This window comes from Sceloporus occidentalis, unplaced genomic scaffold, assembly GCF_023333645.1.
Source record: "Sceloporus occidentalis isolate IW3139 unplaced genomic scaffold, rSceOcc1.0.p SCAF_6, whole genome shotgun sequence".
In the NCBI taxonomy this organism is placed as follows: domain Eukaryota; kingdom Metazoa; phylum Chordata; class Lepidosauria; order Squamata; family Phrynosomatidae; genus Sceloporus; species Sceloporus occidentalis.
Window position 1 is genome coordinate 871,069 of NW_028316986.1, and position 19,580 is coordinate 890,648.

Genomic DNA, 19,580 nt, shown 5'->3' on the forward strand with positions numbered 1-19,580 from the left:
AGATGCCTGGGACAATGGAGGAACCCTTGCAGACATCTTACTTCCCATCTCCAGGAGAGACGGAGAACTGGGCAGGGCTCCCTCTGACAGATAACACCTCGACCAAAATCTCTGACAGGGACTACTGGAGTGAGTGGGAGGAATGACCCCTACCAGGAGACTCTCCTCCAGCACACAAGGGTGAATGGGCAATCCTTATGCTAGAGTCTGATGTGCTAGAATCATAGAGCTGGAAGAGACCACAAGGGCCATCCAGTCCAACCCCATTCTGCCATGCAGGAACTCTCAATCAAAGCATCCCATCCAGCCTCTGTTTGAAGACCTCTAAGGAAGGAGACTCCACCACAATCTCAGAGGAAGGAGTGTGTTCCACTGTTGAACAGCCCTTACTCTCAGGAAGTTCCTGCTAATGTTGAGCTGGAATCTCTTTTCCTGGAGCTTGCATCCATTGCTCTGCATTCTAATCTCTGGAGCAGCAGAAAACAAGCTTGCTCCCTCCTCAATATGACATCCCTTCAAATATTTAAACAGGGCTATCATATCACCTCTTAACCTTCTTTTCTCCAGGCTAAACATCCCCAGCTCCCTAAGTCGTTCCTCACAGAACATGGTTTCAAGACCCTTCACCATTTCAGTCACCCTCCTTTGGACACGCTCCAGTTTCTCAATGTCCTTTTTTAATTGTGATGCTGAGCTGGTCCTTGAGATGACATGATTCCTTTGGGAGACTTCTTGTTAGGGAGGCAAAGAGCCTTCCTTTCTCCAGACACTGCGCAAAATAATAGACAGGTTGTACATAAATTAATGAAATAAATAAATGGGTAGAAGCTTAGAATCATAGAACAGAATCATAAGAATTAGAAGAGAACCCAAAGGCCATCCAGTCCAACCCCATTCTGCCATGCAGAAACTCACAATCAAAGCACTCTCAGGAACAGATGGCCATCCATCCTCTGCTTAAAGATCTCCAAAGAAGGAGACTCCACCACTCTCTGAGGGAGTATATTCCACTGTCAAACAGATGTTTACTGTCACGAAGTTCCTCCTCCTAATATTTAAGTGGAATCTCTTGGCCTAGTAGAAGGAAGGAGAGTGCTCATCCTACACTGAAATGCACTGAGCCATTTTAGAACTTGATGGTGTTGTCCCTGTTTGATTTAGCCACCCTGCCACCACCAAACCCAACCAAGTCATTAACTCCAGGTCATTAAGATGCCTCAATCCCAGTGCATACACCCTTGGACGGTTCCCACTGTTGACATTCCTGCACAAGCACAGCAGTTTTCCAGATTCTGCTTTACAGCCCCTTCAGCCCAGTAGCATGGCACCCTTGGAGGCCACTTCAGCTGCTACCACAATTTATACTACCAGCCTGAGTGATCAAGATGTGCCTCCTTCTCCCCGCTCCTGGATTTCCATTGCTTCTTTCCTCTTGCAACTTTTTTCTCCCGTCTATCTTGCTAAACTCTGTGGTGCAGGATAGCAGCATCCTGGCATCCTCCTGCATACTCACTCCAACCATGAAGTTGCCCATCCCTGGTTGCCAGGTCCCCTATGCACATGTATAGTAGCATTCTTAAAAATAAAACTGTATAAAGTAACTGATTTCTAATTTCTGTAGCTTTCTAGAAGTTGCTCTTATTATTACTATTATTATTATTATTATTATTATTATTCAGTCAGACCTATCCTTTTCTACACTTGCTAATTTTATCTTTAATATCGCAAAAACAGGGGTTGCTCTGGTAACTTCCCAGTCCTCTATTACAGAGGCCAATATTAGACAAGTTACACATGCAAGACGCGGCTGGGGGCTTTTTAGTTTATGAGGATATTTGGGGTGGGCAGCATACATGGCTCTAAAAAAGGTGTTTGAGCTGTATGGACAATGCAAGAAGAGAAGTATCATAATTCCCACACACACAAGTGACATGGTTCATACAACAGATCAGTTGACAAACAAGCTGAAATGTCTTTCATCTCCCTACCTACCTGAGTGAAATGCATGAAAGACAGACCTATCACAACAGGAGTCTCCCTGCATTCAAAGGCAGTATGTCTTCCATGACCACACTGCAAGAGTGAACAGGCAAGCAAGCCTCTTGCCACTCACTAGCCAAGAGCTGCAGAACTAGGTCAACTTTGGGGCACATTTGGTCTCATCAGGAAGACCATAAAATCACACTGACCTCTGCCAACTGCACCTGCCTTTTCTCAAGGCACCCACTGAAGACGTCTAGTTCAGTTGGAAAGGGCTCCTGTAACCAGGCTGGGGAGTAGGAGTAAGGAGTAAAGGAGTAGGAGGTTTTTACAGGAGCAGGAATCAGGAGTAACAAAATATATTTGTTACTCCTTATTCCTGTTACATGCAACCCCCAAAAACCAATTTTATTAAATTATGCTACGGAAGGGACTGGGAAGCAAGGGAGGACATTACACACACTCAATTGGTCACTGACAACTCAATAAACCAACTCCTTCAAATACTTGTCCTAACTAATCTTTTATTTTCATTTTCCATTCCAATTTCGAAAGCAGAAGAAACCACACTCATCATCCACTGGTTACTTGCATGTCGTACACAGCTGATGACGGCCCATTGGTGTAAGCAGACGCTTTGACCAGATCTTATACAAGAATGCTAAATGCAAACACTGAAGCACAAATCTTATTTGTTCACTGAGATCTCTAGGATCCTTCAACAACTGCATCCTTCCAATTCAGAAGCGCAACCATCAACTTAGAAAGCTGTATTAAAGCTAGGAAGCTGGCTAGATAGCTTGGCAGCCAACCAGTCTGGAAAAGGGGCAAAAATATCCACAGTTGGGCAAGACCTTTGTTATGACCCAACAAAATGCTACAAAGGAGTTCTTGTAGTTTCCTTTTACATTTCACAAAACCTACTCTGCAAAGTTTTAAGACTTTTTAGCTCTTCTGATGTGTTGACTGAAAGCATGACTAAGGGAACTCAACTGCTGTACTCTTGCTTCTCAGAAGGCTGTCCCTCACCAGCTTCTGAGACACTCAAGATGCATTCGCTGCCTATTATCATTCCTTTACCTGTAAAGGCACTGAATAGCTATTTCAGGAGATCAGAGAAAAAGACTGTCAAAAAGATTTGCTATGCAGAGCAAGTTTAGAGACAAAGACAGGGTCTGAAGAAAGGTATTGCCACTTGCAAGGAGGCTGAAGGGCTTTGGGGTCCAAGGCCATTTCCCCCTCCTGGGCCCTGGCATCAAAAGTAAAGTCTTGTATTGCTTCACATGCAGGGTGTGTGTGTGCAGGAAAACACAATGCAATCGCTGGAATGCTTTGCTGTAAAAAGGAGCCCCAAGAGCACACACACTCCCCAGGACAGCCTGCTTTAGAAAATCAAAACTATACACGGGGAAAAGGAAAACAGTGTATTAATACACAATGGAATGCCATCCATCAAAAACAAAAATTAAAAAATGGTCTAGTTTAGAAGCCACCTGAACCATGGATCAGGGCGAGAGGGTCATAGAATCATAGAGTTGGAAGAGACCCCAAGAGCCATGCAATCCAGCTCCCTTCAGCCACACAGGAGCTCACAGTCCAAGCATCCCTGACAGATGGCCATCCAGCCTCTGAAGAAGGAGACTCCGTCACTCTCCAAGGAAGGAACATGTTCCACTGTCGAACAGCTCTTACTGTCAGGAGGTTCTTCCTAAGGTTGAGCTGGAATCTCTTTTCCTGCAATTTGCATCCATTGCTCCTTTGTGTCCTATTCTCTGGACCAGCCAAAAACAAGCTTGCTTCCTCCTCAATATGACATCCCTTTAAGTATTTAAACAGGGCTATCATATCACCTCTTAACCGTCTCTTCTCCAGGCTAAACATCCCCAGCTCCTTAAATCTTTCCTCATAAGTCATTGTTTCCAGACCATTCACCATTTTGGTTGCCCTCCTCTGGACACACTCCAGTTTCTCAACATCCTTTTGGAATTGGGGTGCCCAGGACTGGAAACAGTATTCCAGGTGAGGATCTGCTGACAGTATGCTCAGAAAAACAAAACTGGATTTCTGTTTTTGCCATTAGGGGTTTGGCTATTGTGCTAATGATGGTGTTAAAGGGCCAAACTGTCATGGGGTGCACAGGCTGCCTAATGATATCAGAAAGGCAGCATTAAATCTCTGGTTAGGTGATCAAGACTGAGCTACAGCCATTCCCAGCTCTTGACATTCTCTCTTCCTCCTCCTTCTCCTGCCCTTTCATTGCATGAGGAGAAGAGTGAATCATAACAACAGAAATAATAATAATAATAATTTATTATTGTTGTTGTTGTTAATTTCTTACCCACCTTTCCTTGTGGATCGAGGCGGGGCAGAACAACAAATAAAAAAAGCCTATAAAACCAATACATTTCAAAATCCATTAATAAATACTTAATTTACTGTGTCTGTGTCACATGTGCGCTGACAAAGGCAGTGGGATACCTGGACGTAATTTAATATAAACCTGAATAGGCCTGCTAGAAGAGACTGGTCTTTTCTGCCAATTCCAACACTGAGAGCTTTTCAAGCTGATGAATCTCTTCTGGCAGGTCATTCCACAGTCTGGGGTGACTGAATAAAATGTCCTGGGGTAACAGTCACCCTTAGTTTTGGTGTGGTGAAGTAGGTGTCTCCCAGAGGCCTTGAGCATATGGCACAGATTATACAGGAAAAGGAGATCCTGTAAGTAACCTGGAGCCAAAAGCTACCAGTTTAGAACATGGATGGCATGTTGGCATTCTTGGCATGGGGTTGGATCTGATTGCCCTTGAGGTCTCTTCCAGTTTTATGATTCTATGAGTTCTGTGCTAAAATCAAACTCAGAGAATTGCAGTTTATACTAGGTCCAATCAAATAAGATAAAGGAGGCAGACCAAACTATGGTCAAACTAAACCAGAGGTGGGCCACACATGGCTCATAGATTACAGTCGGCTCCCCACCCCTCTTTCCCCATGTCCCTCTGAATCAGTGGTTCTTAGCATTCATTCCTTTGGACGCTTTGGACTTCAGCTCCCAGAAGCCCCAGCTAGCAGGGACTATAGGAGGGATACAGACTGGCAGAAAGGGGCAGCAAGACCCCATCCCCTTCTGCCCTGGATGGAGGCAGCAGCAGAGAAACGGCATGGCCTCTGGGAAGCCTAAAAAGAACCTGCTCCCGGCCACATGCAGGGTGACATTGGCACACTCCCGCATGATCATGACATCCATGCGGTGCTGTTTAGGCACTGTGCTGCGTGTATGTCATCACTGCGCACCCCCATGCCAATATTAAGGCTGGGCATGTGTGGACGCCCTGCCCTACCTAACCCTAATTTTGGCCCCAGGCCAGTGCAAAGCACCAGTCTGTACCAAGCCTATAGTCAGGAAGCATGGGAGCTGAAGTCCACAAAATGTGACACACAGACGGCTGAGAACCTCTGCATGATCCTTATCACAACTGGATTTGGCATTGCAGTGGCAGCAAAACTGTCCCCCACTCCACTGTTTTAAGTAAGAAGAACACATCAATTCAAAGGGAAAAGGACAGGTTGCTTATCTGTAACTGTAGTTCTTCGAGTGGTCATCTGCGAATCCACACAAATAGGTTATTCTGCGCCTGCGCAGCATTTCCAGATCCTAGTGGAATCGCTAGGGAAGACTTTTTGGCGGTAGCTCTGCCCACCCTCTATATAGGCAGGAGGTCTTCCCACCCTTTCTCAGTTCCAAAAAAGGTCCGCCGTAAGAGCAGACAAGGAAGAGAGAAGGACACGACGGAGGGGAGGATGGGTGGGATTTGTGTGGATTTGCTGATGACCACTCAAAGAACTACAGTTACAGGTAAGCAACCTGTCCTCCTTCTTCGTGGTCTCTGCGAAGCACACAAATGGGTTAGACTGGCAAGCTTGTTCCTCTGTGGAGGAGGGAGTGTCCTGGCAATAAATAAATCATTAAACCAGAAAAGAGAGTGAGTGTCATCATTTGACAGGTGCCAACTAACCTTAGTGCATTCCGGAAAGGAGAACAGCTCTGCCAAAGGCTGCTTCACATTGGTGTCTGGTATCAAGTCTGTAGTGCTTGATAAAGGTCAGAGGTTGTGAGCATACTGCAGCCTTGCAAACGTCCTCCAAGGGAATTCCGGAGAGGGAGGCTGAAGAGGAATATACCGCCCTGGTGGCGGGGGCTCGGATTCGAGCAGGCAGAGTCTTCCCAAAAATCTTGTAAGAGAGAAGGATTGTGGAAGTCACCCACTTAGAAAAACGTTGAGGTGTGACTGGAAGCCCCATTTTGGGGCTGGAATAGCAGACAAAGTGTCTGGGGCGACGACGAGAGGACGCTGTCCTGTCGAGGTAGAAGGCTAGCGCCTGCCTGACATCAAAAGAATGGAGTCGGCGCTCAGTGTCGGTGGTCGGGTTCGGTGCTAGGGTGGGCAGGATGATGTCCTGGCAGAGATGAAATGCGGACACAACTTTTGGTAGAAAGGAAATGTCCGGACAGAGGACAACACTGTCCTTTAAAAACATCAGAATTTCAGGTACGGTGAGACCGTACGGAGGGCACAAAGTTCACTGGCCCGGCGTGCTGAGCTAATGGCTACCAAGAAGGCTGTCTTCCAGGTGAGAAGTCTGAGGTCACAGGAAGCCAGAAGTTCAAAAGGTGAGGTAGCGAGTGCTGCCAAGATGAGCTGGAGGTCCCAGGCGGGGATAGGGATGGCTGCTGGCAGTCTCAGGTTGGCAAGGCCCTTGAAAGATTTCTTCACAAGTGTGTTAGTGAAGAAGGATGGGCGGCCAGAGAATTAGTAGCAGGCACAAATGGCCTCAAAGTAGCATTTTAAGGACGAAATGGAAAGTCCAGATGCTGACAGGAGGTGGAGGAAGTCCAATGACAGAGACATTGACTTCCAAAGAGGTAAGCCCGTTGAGGACAGAAAAGTACAAAATTTAGCCCACTTAAGGGCATAGGAGCGCTGGGTGGAAGGCTTTCAAAAAGCCAGGATAATTTCTCAGACCAGTACTGAGAGTTAAGTCAAGGCTGGATCCTCCATGCCATGAGATGGAGAGTTTCCACGTCAGGGTGGCGAACCCGACCGTTGTGAAGGATCAGGAGGTCGGGACGGAGTGGCAGAGGACAGAATTGGCTGTTGGAGAGATGGAAGAGGGGGGTGAGCCACGGCTGTCTCGGCCACTAAGGGGTGATCAGGTTCGCGTCCGATCTGTCTGTGCATAGCTTTGCTACCACTCTGGTGATCAGAGGAAATGGGAGGAAGGCGTAGAACTTTTTGCTGGACCACTGGAAGAGGAAGGCATCTCCTCAGGACAGAGGTGAAGTGGTTGCAATGAGTGTTGAGATGAGAGGCAAAAAGGTCGACATCCAGTGTTCCCCACAGAGAAAAGAGGCAGAGGGCAACCTGAGGATTCAGTTGCCACTCGTGACAAGAGTCTGGAGTCCTGCTCAGCTTGTCTGCAAGCTCGTTTTCCTCTCCAGGGAGGTGTATGGCTTGCAAGGTGATCTGCTTTCAGATGCACCAGTTCCAAATTTGAAGGGTGAGGCCGAGAAGAGTGGTCCATCTGGTACCGCCCTGTTTGTTGATGTAATACATCACAGCCGTATTGTCCGTAGGGACGACGACGACCTGGTTCTGCAGGGAGGTCTCGAAGGCCTTCAATGCTTTTTTGTACCGCCAACATCTCGAGTGTTGATGTGGAGTTGGCGTTCTTTGGGAGACCATCTCCCGTGGACAGAGAGGTTGTCAAAATAGGCTCCCCAGCCCGTGTTTGAGGCCTTGGTGGTCAATGAGGTCTGTGGTGGTGGGGGCACAAAGGGAATGCCCACCAAGACATTGTGAGGGTTGAGCCACCAAGGAAAGAGCGGGTGACAGGCCTCGGGACGGTGATCCACTTTCGTGGGTCGTCGAAGGCAGGGTTGAAGACTGAGAGGAGCCATGACTGGAAGAGACGCATACAGAGGCGGGCACAAGGCGTGACATATGTTGTGGATGCCATATGGCCGAGGGCGACCTGAGCTGTTCACGCAGTGATGCGCCGGAAAGCAAGGTAGCGACGAATTGCAGACCTGAGGTTGAGGAACTTGTCGTGAGGAAGGTATGCTCTGCAGGTCATGGAGTCCAAGGTGGCCCCTATGAAGCGCACCTGCTGGTTTGGGCAGAGGGTGTACTTCTCCCTGTTGATCATGAGTCCCAAGTGGGGAACGAGAGAGAGTGCTGACTCGAGGTGGGAGATGAGCATCTGCCTGGACGGGGCCACAAACAACCAGTCATCGAGGTAAGGAAAGACAATGTTTTGTTGGCGGAAGTATGCAGCTATGACCGCCATGCACTTTGTGCAAACTCTCAATGCAGTGGAAAGTCCAAGAGTGGTGGAAGTGGGCTAGGCGATCCCCAAAGGGAGTTGATAGAACGGAGTGCACTGGGGAGCTTCAGAAGTGGTGCTTGCCTTGTTCTGCATCCTTCTTATGGAAGGGTTGCTTGTATTTTTGTTTTTGTTGGCGTTTCCCCTGTTGTTGGGGAGGGAAGGGCTGTTGCTGGTAGTACGCAGACTGGTTGGATCTGCCCTGGTTGGGGGGATAGGGAGGTCTTTGCCATTCCGAACGGCGTTGAGAGAAAGGAAGGCGAGAAGTGGAGGAAGAAGACATACTGTATTTACGGGCTGTGTTCTTCGTTTTGTTTTTGAAGTCCAGCTTCTCATCAGTCTCCTTATGAAACATACCTGTGGCATTGAAAGGGAGCTCTTCAATGGCCTGTTTGGCTTGAGGCATTAGGTCTGAAGACCTTAGCAAGGCGTGGCGTTGGAGGGGCAGGGCACCCGTCAGCCGAGTCTCAGACCGCTGAAATCTGGTGTGAGGGCAGTGCATGAGCTTCTGCATGGATGGCCATGGCTGTCCATCTTCTGTCCTCAGGGAGGTCTTCATACAAGGGAAGAGCTTTTTCCCAAAGCTGCTGTTGGTAGGCAGCCATACACGCTGAGTAGTTCTGGATTTTGAGGTCCAGGACTGCGGAGGCGTAGGATTTCCGTGCCATGGTGTCGAGCTTACAATCCTCTTTGTCATTAGGGGGTCAAAGCTGTCTTCGGGGCCAAGCAAATCTGTAAGGCTTCCAAAATTGCCGAATTCAGGCAAGGGTGCTCAAAAACCAAATCTCTTCCAAGGGTGTGATACGGTAAAGATTTTCAAGTTTCTTGGTGGAAGTTTTTTGTGGGTTTTTCGGGCTATGTGGCCATGTTTCAGAAAAGTTTCTTCCTGACTTTTCACCAGCATCTGTGGCTGGCATCTTCAGATAATGTTTGCCTGGAAAGGACTTGGGTGTGGGTGTGGGTGTGTGTATACACATACACACACACACACACAAATATAAAACTCACATTATATATACCCAAGTCCTTTCCAGGCAAACATTCTCTGAAGATGCTGGCAAAACGTCAGGAATAAACTTTTCTGGAACATGGCCACATAGCCCGAAAAACCCGCAAAAAACTATAGATGCCAGCCATGAAAGCCTTCGACTTTTCTTGGTGGAAGCTTGGGCATGGACAAAGTGGGCCAAGAACTCTTTGCAATCCTGGACATCAATGGTAGGAATGCAATGGAAATTGGAGTTGGAACCTTGTCCCAAACCCTCTCATAATAATAATTGTAATAAATAATAATAAAATTTTATTTATATACCGCTATTCCAAATTCCAAATTCGATCACAGTGGTGTGACTCCATCAATGGGGTCAAGAGCTTGAGAGTCTGCATGAAGGACTTCAATGTTCAGGGCTTTGCCCATCTGGATCATTTGTTCCGAAAAAGAAAAAAAAGTCATCTGAAGGAGAGGGGGCCTCGAGAAAGGTGAGAGCCTGCGACTGTTGAGCCTGAGCGTAGTCGGAGACGGAGTGGTCTGTGGATTCAGTGGAAGCTGACCTGGTCTTGGTGCGAGCCGAGAGGGCCTGAGTGGTTACCAGCAACGAGGGGCGCACTTGCAGGGAGACAGCAGAGGCTGACTGTATGGGTTAGAATGGTTCCACTTGGGAAGCCGAGGAGAGGCAAGACCAAAGTGGAATGGACGCAGCAGACGACCTTGGAGGGGGCAAGAGAGGTTCAACGGGTTGGAAGATTGAAACAAAATGGCCTCCGCGGACTTCAGAAGGATCAATAAGTGCCTGTGGCTTGATCAAAAACAACATCCCGTCTGGGGGTTCAGCAAGTACAGAACGTGCATCATAGTTCTGTTCGTCCTTGAAAAAACAACCTCTGAGTCTGGGAGAGTCGATCTGGGATCACCACCTGGGTGAATGGAGAAGGTTCCTCTTCACCCTCCAAGAGTTGGTAGGGTTCAGATAAGGAATGCAGAAAGTTATCTGGTTGGGCCCGAGAGTCGGGACGAGGAGACAACAGAGTTTGAGACGCTGGTTGGGTGCATGGTACCGAGCCCAGTTTGGTGTCAGCGGGCTAGGTAAGCGTGTCGGTACGGGACCGGCAGTCAGAGTCCGGACAGGGACAGGACTTCTTCCCAGAGTGATGCGATGAGTCCTTGGACTTGTCCCAAGGTTTGCGTTTCCTTTTCTCCGGTTTGGAGTGTGAGGACTTTTTCCTCTTTGGTGAGGATGGGTGGCCAGCCACATCTTGGTCTGAAGACCTCCGTTTGTCTGGTGACCCAGAAACTTCCAGAGAGGGTTTGCCCTCGGCAGCAGTAGCCTTGGCAGGGACCCTCAGAAGAGACAAAGGGGTAGTGCCCTCGGCAGCAGGGGTCTCAGAAGAGACAAAGGGGTAGTGCCCTTGGCAGGGACCCCTGAGGCCAGAGATGGGAGCTTGCCCTTGGGGACTGCAGCCTTGGCAGAGGCTCTAGAGGTGGAGGGAGGCTTCAAGATTTGTGCGTAGAGCATTGATCTCAGGCGCATCTCCCTATTCATCCTGGTCTATAGAGTGAAGGCCATGCAATGAGGGCAGAAAGCAGGGACATGGCCCTCGCCCAGGCAGAGGAGGCACAAGGAGTGTCTGTTGAGTGCCGGGATATTTGTCCCACATTCAGTGCACTTTTTAAAAGAATGCGCAGACATCTTTAGACCAAGCCAAGGGACGAAGAGAAAGAATTGTCAAGAAGTCCGAGTGTTACCATTAATCAGAGTCCAAAATCAAGTCCAAATCACAATCCAAAGAGCAGTCAGAGTCGAACGAAGTCAGAGCAAACGCAGTGAACGAAAGCAAAAGCTAAAGAAGGAGCAATTCTAGGCGAGGTTCCTAAGGTGCTCACGCAGCGGACCTTTTGGAACTGAGAAAGGGTAGGAAGACCTCCTGCCTATATAGAGGGTGGGCGGAGCTACCGCCAAAAAGTCTTCCCTAGTGATTCCAGTAGGACCCGGAAATGCTGCGCAGGCGCAGAATAACCCATTTGTGTGCTTCACAGAGACCACGAAGAAGAACTGCACTTTCTTCTCAGCATCACTCCAGCAGCAACAACATCCACTGGAGTGACATTAGAGATGTGAAGTCCCGGGGGGGAGCTGGGAAAAAACAGAAAACATTGAAAAAAGGAAGAAAATCAATTATGGAATGGTTTATTTTAGCATGATTTGGGGGGGGGGGATCCTCTGCACCTCTCCACTAAGTCAAGAACAGATCTAGATTTTCAGCTTTGAAATGTCATTGCCTTCTCATACAGACAGCACAGCCATTTGGGGAAGAAAGCAGGATATAAATCCCATAAATAAATAAATAAATAAATAAATAAATAAATAAATAAAAGCTCAAAGCCCCAAGTCCCCAAATTAAGGGTCCAGCCGCTATACCATGAATGAGTGTGAGCCGTCTGCATTCTAAAGCAAGACATTTGGCTCTCACAGATAGCCAAAGCCCCAGCCTAACAGGTGGTCAGCTTGGACAAGTAACCGAACAGTCCTTTGCAACCACACGTTCTGGAAATCAGGACATATGCTTGGCTCATTCATGGCTATGCTACTATCCTATTTCATGATGTTATTTCTCAGCCTAGTCTCAGCCTACAGGCACAGACAAGCAGGCTCTCTCAAAGCTGATACAAAGCACTTAACAGGCTCAGTATCCATTCTGAAGCTGGCAATGCATTACCAAGATATGAAACCAGAGACAGGGCGCTGTTTGACATGCGCACTGACAGATGCTGTGGGATATTTGGATGTTAACAGAGGAGGGCAGGACTTCCAAGTAGTCCAGCCAGCCTCAAATGTTCTTATCATATACCTGCTAAGAGAAAAAGTGTTTCTGCCATGTAAATCAAGTCATTCTCTGGTGCATCAGAAATTAGGTCTCTGTCCAAATGTCCCAAAAGCACATACGTTTCCCCTGGTATGTGAAAACTAGCAGATCTCCATGCAAGTGCTGCCTATACCTCTGAGGAATTGCACATCTACCCATGACTATGGCCTCATTCACACACTGTTGATTTTACTCAAACAATGCATTCCAGGTTTGTTCCATGGAACTGCATCTTTCCGGGAATCGTGTCACTCCACATCTCTGCAAGCTTGGTTGTTCACACATGCAGACACCCTTCCCTTGTCTCCGGACCCACTGGCATCCCTCAGCTGGACAGAGGGGGGGTCGACATACCCTTTTCTCTCCCCTCTTTTCCTCTGTCTTTCCTCTTTTCTTCCCAGAGACAGCTGTTCTGCTGGGGAAAGGGCAGTGCTTTCTGAACTGTGTGGGCCGTTGATGATGTGAATGCATTTGAAACCCATTAAAGGCATGGGGAATTTTATCCTAAGTCTATCTGGGTCTATTCGGATCGTTGTTCACACAGCCGATGATGTGAATCTTTTGTATAAACTCAAGGTGAAAGCCCAATATCGATTCTCGCAGGGTAAGTGGGTTTTTTTGCAGCCCCCCCCCCCTCCACCAATTTGAATATATCTGGGATGCATGTGAACAACAAAGATTCATCCCAAATTCATTCTGGATTATTTTCAATGTGTGAATAAGGAGGGGAGGGAGAGAAGATTCTGAGAAGCCCACTCTGCAAATAGCAAAACAGCCATCAACTGTGTTTCTACACATGCAGTGCAATACAGAGCTCTTCCTAGAGTACTTTAAATGTCACATCTTGCCTTTGAAGACAAACTCTCTGCTCTATTCAGGGAACTTACGATGACTTGGAGATTTCAGCAAAGGGCGTTATTTATAGCTGCCCAAGCCAGGGTCCTGAAGTCATCTGCCCCAACTTCTGTAATTTACTTTCCAAGCAGGAGTTTTGACCACAACTAAAAATAACCAAAGGGGCCTAAATCACATACAAGCTAAAGGTGTGCCAGAACATTTCCAAAAGCATAATGCTCTTAACTTTGAAGATCCAATAAACCTCTGAAATAAAATGCACCAGATCAATAGGCCAGAAAGCTGACAAACTCACCTGCTGCCACATGAGGCAGGGAAGCCCTTCGGATATCCTGCCCAACTTGGAAGTAAGCTGATATGTTAAGACTTGTTTAAAGACTACCACACTGAGAAAACCTGAAGTACAAGAGGAGAAAAGTGCCCTGACTTCACCCAGTGGCAGGCAAACAGGAGAAAACTACACTGGAACTTTTAGTGAGTAACGCTTGTTCTCCTGTATTTACACAGAAAATAAGGTTTGTTTTTTTAAAGTGCTAGCAACAGCAGTTATCTCCTCAAACCTCCAGAATCTGAGCATCATGAATCAGGTATTTGTCTGACTAATGGTCCCTAAACTGAGATGCCACCAACTACAGCTCTGTGCTGTCTGTCTGCTCAGTGAAAAGAGAACAGCTCTAAAATGGCTGCTCTTCAACACTTTGATAAGTTAGCCCACCTCTATTAAAAAGTTGTTTACAGAATAACTGAATTTAATTTTAAACAATCAGCTGCTACGTATGAGAGGAAAAAATCCTCTTTAGGAATGAGCTGGTGGTCATAAATCCCCCAGAGCATTCTCCATTCCATGCTCTCTTCTGTCAATCCTTACCTCTGCATCTTGAAGCTTTCACTTGGGCAAGGTCACAGAAAGAGGCTGGAAGCACCTCTTCTTCCCACAATTTAGGTCACGAGAACGCTTGAAGTGTGCTTGACTGCACTCCACAGCAACTGCTTTTAGTACAAAGCATTCCCAACCAGCGCTTCATTTAATCTAAATGGCTGTCAGGTGCCCTACAGTATGAAGACTGAAGCACCGCAATCTCTGTCACCTAACTCTACAACCAGCAGATGCAGCGGAGAGTTCCCAGCATGTTACTGACATGCAAAAAACCCTGCTGCGCTGGCCAAGAAGTAATACCAAACCTCAGCTTGCAACATGAGATCATGGGAGGAAATTTGCTTGAATCATAAAGAACACAGAGAACTTGAGGAGACTGGCTTTATTCGATTTCTGCACAAAGACTAGAACTGGGCATAAACAGAAACAGAGGTACCCCTTTCACCTATCCAGAATGCCTCACCCATGAGAAATCCTTTGTACAGTCACCCCTTCGTTTTCTCGGACTTGGAGTCCATGTCCCTCGCCTGTTCACAGGTGGCAAACGGAGGGGGACAAAATGGGGGCACACCACCATTTAAGCCAATGGGGCCTGAATATTGCCGATTTTCCATTTTTGCAGGTGCATCCAGAACAGATCTCCCGCAAAAATGGAGGGGCAACTGTATGTGTGTTCCCTTAAGACCAGAGATGTCTGCCAAACCACATGCCACTGCAGAAACTGCACAGTGCCAAACATTTGCCAAACGGATGATCTCAGACCTAAATCCAAGTGCTGGTTTTCACTAGTTTTTAAATGCAGCCAAGTGAGCTTTCATTTGGGGAGCCCCTGCAGATGAGAGAAAGCCAAGAAATCCTGTTATTAACTGTCCTGCCCTGCCTTGCCCTGCCCAGTCTTGCAAGCTAGAGTACAGTCATCTGCTACAACAATGAAGTGTATATAAGTGTTGATCTACAGGTTTGGCATTTAAGTCCATCTTGCTTTGAAGGAACAATCCAAAATAAAGCCAAATGGAGCAGACTCACTGAATTAAATGGCGAAATGTAGATCAACACCTCTATAAATCTCATTGCTCCAACAGATCTACTCTAGGTGATGGTAAGAACTGGGTGTATGCTCCAATTTTCACTAAAGACGCAACCTTACAAAAGATACGTTTGCCTAGTTTAAGAATTTCCAATAAAGAGCTTTCTAGTTTTGTGTGCTTTATAGACTATAACAAAGTCTCTGACTGCACAGATCATGAAAGGTTATGGAAGGCCCTTAAAGACATGGGAGTCCCAACACATCCGATAGTCCTAATGAGGAATCTTTACTCAGGAAAGGAGGCCACTGTCAGGACAGAATGGTTCCCAACTGGCAAAGGAATCAGACAAGGCTGCATTTTATCATCCTACCTAATCAACTTATATGCAGAACATATATGCTTTAAAAGTAGAAAAGCAGGCTTGGACACAGAAGAAAGAGGAGGAAGGAATATCAACAATCTGAGATATGCAGATGATCCCATAATACTAGCAGAAAACCTCAAAGACCTGGACCAACTACTAAGGAAGGTCAAGGAAGAAAGTGCAAAGGCAAGCCTATTGTTGAACATAAAGAAAGCAAAAATAATGACCACAGAGAACCTACACAAATTTGAATTAGACAATGGAAGAAGATAAAGAATGGGGAGGGAAGCTATGAAAGAACTATAAAAGATCCTAAAATGCAAGGATATACAACTGAGCACAAAAGCTAGAATTGTTCAAGCCACTGTATTCCCTACTGCCATGTGTGGATGTGAGAGCTGGACTGTTGAGGAGGAAGATAGGAGGAAAATCAACTCATTCGAATTGAGGTGCTGGAGAAGAGTGCTAAGGATTCCATGGGCAGCAGCCAAGAGGACAAACAAATGGGTCCTGGAGCAGATCAAACCAGAAATCTCCCTAGAAACCAAGATGACAAAACTCAGGTTCTCGCACTTTAGACACATCATGGAAAGGCATGAATCACTGGAAAAAACAATAATGCTACGAAAGCTAGAGGGAAACAGAAACAGAGGAAGGCCCCATGCTAGATGGATGGACTCTATTAAAGAGACCACAAGTATGAGTTTCCAGGAACTGGGCAAAGCAGCAGAGAACAGGGGGTCTTGTAGATGTCTCATCCAGAGGGTCGTCATGAGTCAAAATCGACTTGAGGGCAGTTAACAACAACAACGTTTTGTGTAGGGCAGAGTGTATCTATAGCTGGGAAACAGTCCCAGAAAAGAGAGCCAGACAAATGTTAGCCCAAGCCACACCTATTTAACTCAGTGTAGTTAAAAAGAAAGCAAATCCCAAGCTTCAATTGTCTTCCAGCTACTCTTTCCTTGGCCCACCACACCCATTAAACTCCTGCTTCCAGCTCTGACAGCCAGCAACGCCTCCAAGAACGGGAAACCCAGCCTCCTGAGGACAGGATCAAAATTCAAAATGACCTGAATAGACTAGAAAGCTGGGCCAAAGCTAACAAAATGAATTTAACACAGAGAAATGTAAGGTACTGCACTTAGGGCAGAAAAATGAAATGCACAGATATAGGATGGGGGACACCTGGCTGAATGAAACTACATGTGAAAGGGATTTAGGAGTTCAAGTAGACCACAAGTTGAACATGAGTCAACAGTGCAATGCAGCAGCTAAAAAGGCCAATGCAAGTCTAGGCTGCATCAATAAAAGTATAGTGTCTAGATCAAGAGAAGTAATAGTGCCACTGTATTCTGCTCTGGTCAGGCCCCACCTGGAAGACTGTGTCCAGTTCTGGGCACCACAATTCAAAAAGGACATTGAGAAACTGGAGCCATGTGTCCAAAGGAGGGCGACTAAAATGGTGAAAGGTCTGGAAACCATGAAGCCCTTTGAGGAATGACTGATGGAGCTGGGGATGTTTAGCCTGGAGAAAAGAAGGTTAAGAGGTGATATGTTAGCCCTGTTTAAATATTTGAAAGGATGTCATATTGAGGAGGGAGCAAACTGGTTTTCTGCTGCTCCAGAGAATAGGACCCAATGGAGCAATGGATGCAAGCTCCAGGAAAAGAGATTCCAGCTCAACATTAGGAGGAACTTCCTGACAGTGAGGGCTGTGGAACAAACTCCTTCCTCGGAGTGTAGTGGAATCTCCTTCCTTGGAGGTCTTTAAAAAGAGGTTGGATGGCCATCTGTCAGGGATGCTTCGATTGAGAGTTCCTGCATGGCAGAATGGGGTTGGAGTGGATGGCCCTTGTGGCCTCTTCCAACTCTACGATTCTATGATCCTGGGTGAGCATCAGAGTTAACCATACCACTGTCCCTCACATTTGCGCTACTTTAGCCCAAAGTCAACACAACTGCTTTTGGAGCTAAATTCCACACACCTTTGGAGAGACCAGAAACTGGCAACTGAGCCAAGGGTCAGAGATCTTGTGCTATGGCATTGTCCCTCCAGTGTCTGGGTTAAGGTGGCAAACAGTACCTCTGGACACAGAAAACCCAGAGAAGATGTGGGCTAGTGAAAAAGAGAGCAGAGCAGCAGCTAAGACTAGGAGGGGTGGCAAGTCTGACCAGTGTTCCCCAAACTGTGCCCTTTAAGAGATTTTGGGCCTCAGCTCCCAGAAGCCTCAGCCACATTGGCCAATAGTTTGGGATTCTGGGAGTTAAAGTCCAAAAGCCCTTTAAGAGCACAGTTTAGGGACCACTGACTCAAACTACTACACCATTCTGGCTCTAGTGTGTGTTTATACATATGAGTGGGCATGTATTGTGAACATTCAGTGGTAGCTGTGTTGGCCAGTTAACAAATACAAACAAAAATCCATCAGTGACACCTTTTATTGGCCAACTAAAATGCACAATATACTTGTGGTATGCTGTGGACAGTGGTTTGAGTGTTGAGCTACAATTGCATGGCCATCTGACCCAGGGAGTGCTTTGGTTGTGAGTTCCTATGTGGCAGAATGGGGTTGGACTGGATGGCCCTTGAGATCTCTTCCAACTCTATGGCGCATTACAGACGGGCCCATGAGGCGCTGTCATTACGCGCAAGGGGCGGTGCTTCCTGATGCGCCTTGCCCCTTGCGCATAATGACTACGTCAAAATGGTGGCGGCCGTTCCACATGGCCACCGCCATTTTGATGTAGCAGACACTCTGTGTCCGCACGTCACGCCCCAGAAGTGACGCTGCAAGTGCGTGACTAGCGCCTCGTGGCGTCTCTTCCGGGGCCCAGGAAGGAGCGTGATTTTTGCACTCCTTCTCTGCAGCGTCCGGGAACCGCGCCGTTTGGCTGCTGCGGTTCCTGGACGCTGCAACTGGCGGTGGCGGCAGACCGCCGCTTCTCAGCAGTCTGTAACGGGCCTATGTTTCTAACCCTGGAGACCAGGATTTGAATCCCAGCTCAGCCATGAAGCCCCTTGACCTTGGGCAAGTCACACTCTCTCAGCCTCAGGGGAAGGCCATGCCAAAATTCCCCTCTGAAGAAACTTGCTGAGAAAACCCCATCACAGGCTCAGCTTTGGAGACCAGGGTTTGATTCCTTGTTCAGCCATGGAAACCCGGTAGGGGACTTGGAAAGCTTTCATGGACTGCATCCAGAGTTTGTTTTTTGTGGCTTTGTCAGGCTCTGTGGCCATATTCTAGAGGAGTTTGTCCCTGACCTTTCACCAGAGAATGCTGGCATGGAAGAGAGTGGGGTCTAGATATATACATACCCTGTGATCCTGGGTAGGGAGAGCCATTTCCATGTTAATCTGTGTATTGTTCTGTGGCTGAATGGCAAGGCCTCAGTGTGGGAGGATCTGAAAAGAGGATGAGCGTCTGCTTAATTAGAGACCCACTGTCAGCTGGCAATGGACCACTCATTAAGCCAATCCTCCTTGCAGATCCTCAAGCACAGAACAATACGCAGACTAACATGGAAATCACTCCCCCAACCCAGAGTCACACAGTAGATATATACCTATACCCCACTCTCTTCCATGCCAGCCTTCTCTGAAGATGCCAGCGCCACAGATGCTGGTGAAAGGTCAGGCATTAACTCTTCTAGAACACGGCCACAGAGCCCAACCCCCCCCCCAAAAGCCCCCAGGGAGACCCTGGGAAGCCCCATGCGCTCAGCCTCTGGCCATGGCCAAACTCTTGGCAGGAAATCCTCATGACTGAGGGTCGCGGTAGGTTAGGAATGCCCTGAAGGCACACAACACAGACCCAGACACAGGCTCCTAGGGCTGGAAGAGAGCCCCCAAGAAGGGCCCTGCTTCTGCCATGCAGGAACTCTCACTCCTCTGCTTAAGGCCCTTAAGGAAGGGGCCTCCGCCAGACTCCTCCTAACCTTGGGCTGGGATCCCTTTTCCTGGGGCTTGGCGCTATTCTCTGGAGCACCAGAAGCCAAGCTTTGCCCATCCTCAATCTGACCCCCTTCAAATCTCCAAGCAGGGCTCTCATGTGGCTTAAGGGTCCCTTCTCTCAAGCCGATGCCAGGACTTGCCCACAAGGAAGCCATGCTTGCCATAGGGAGCCCCTGACAGCGTTGGGCCGGTCCCCTGCAGTCTGGCTCAGGACACCCGGCCGCCCCTTGGCTCTCTCCTCAAAGGGCTGCGGGGTTTCAGGCCCTAAGCTAGGAAGGGCCC

At 47.7% G+C, this 19,580-nt stretch overlaps 1 protein-coding gene across 1 annotated transcript in view; it reads right to left on the reverse strand.

Moving 5' to 3' along the window:
* The window catches only part of RAB10 (RAB10, member RAS oncogene family), a 60,810-nt gene that overhangs the window by 40,833 nt on the left and 397 nt on the right, over nt 1–19,580 (reverse strand). The gene's annotated exons all lie outside the window — the stretch shown is intronic.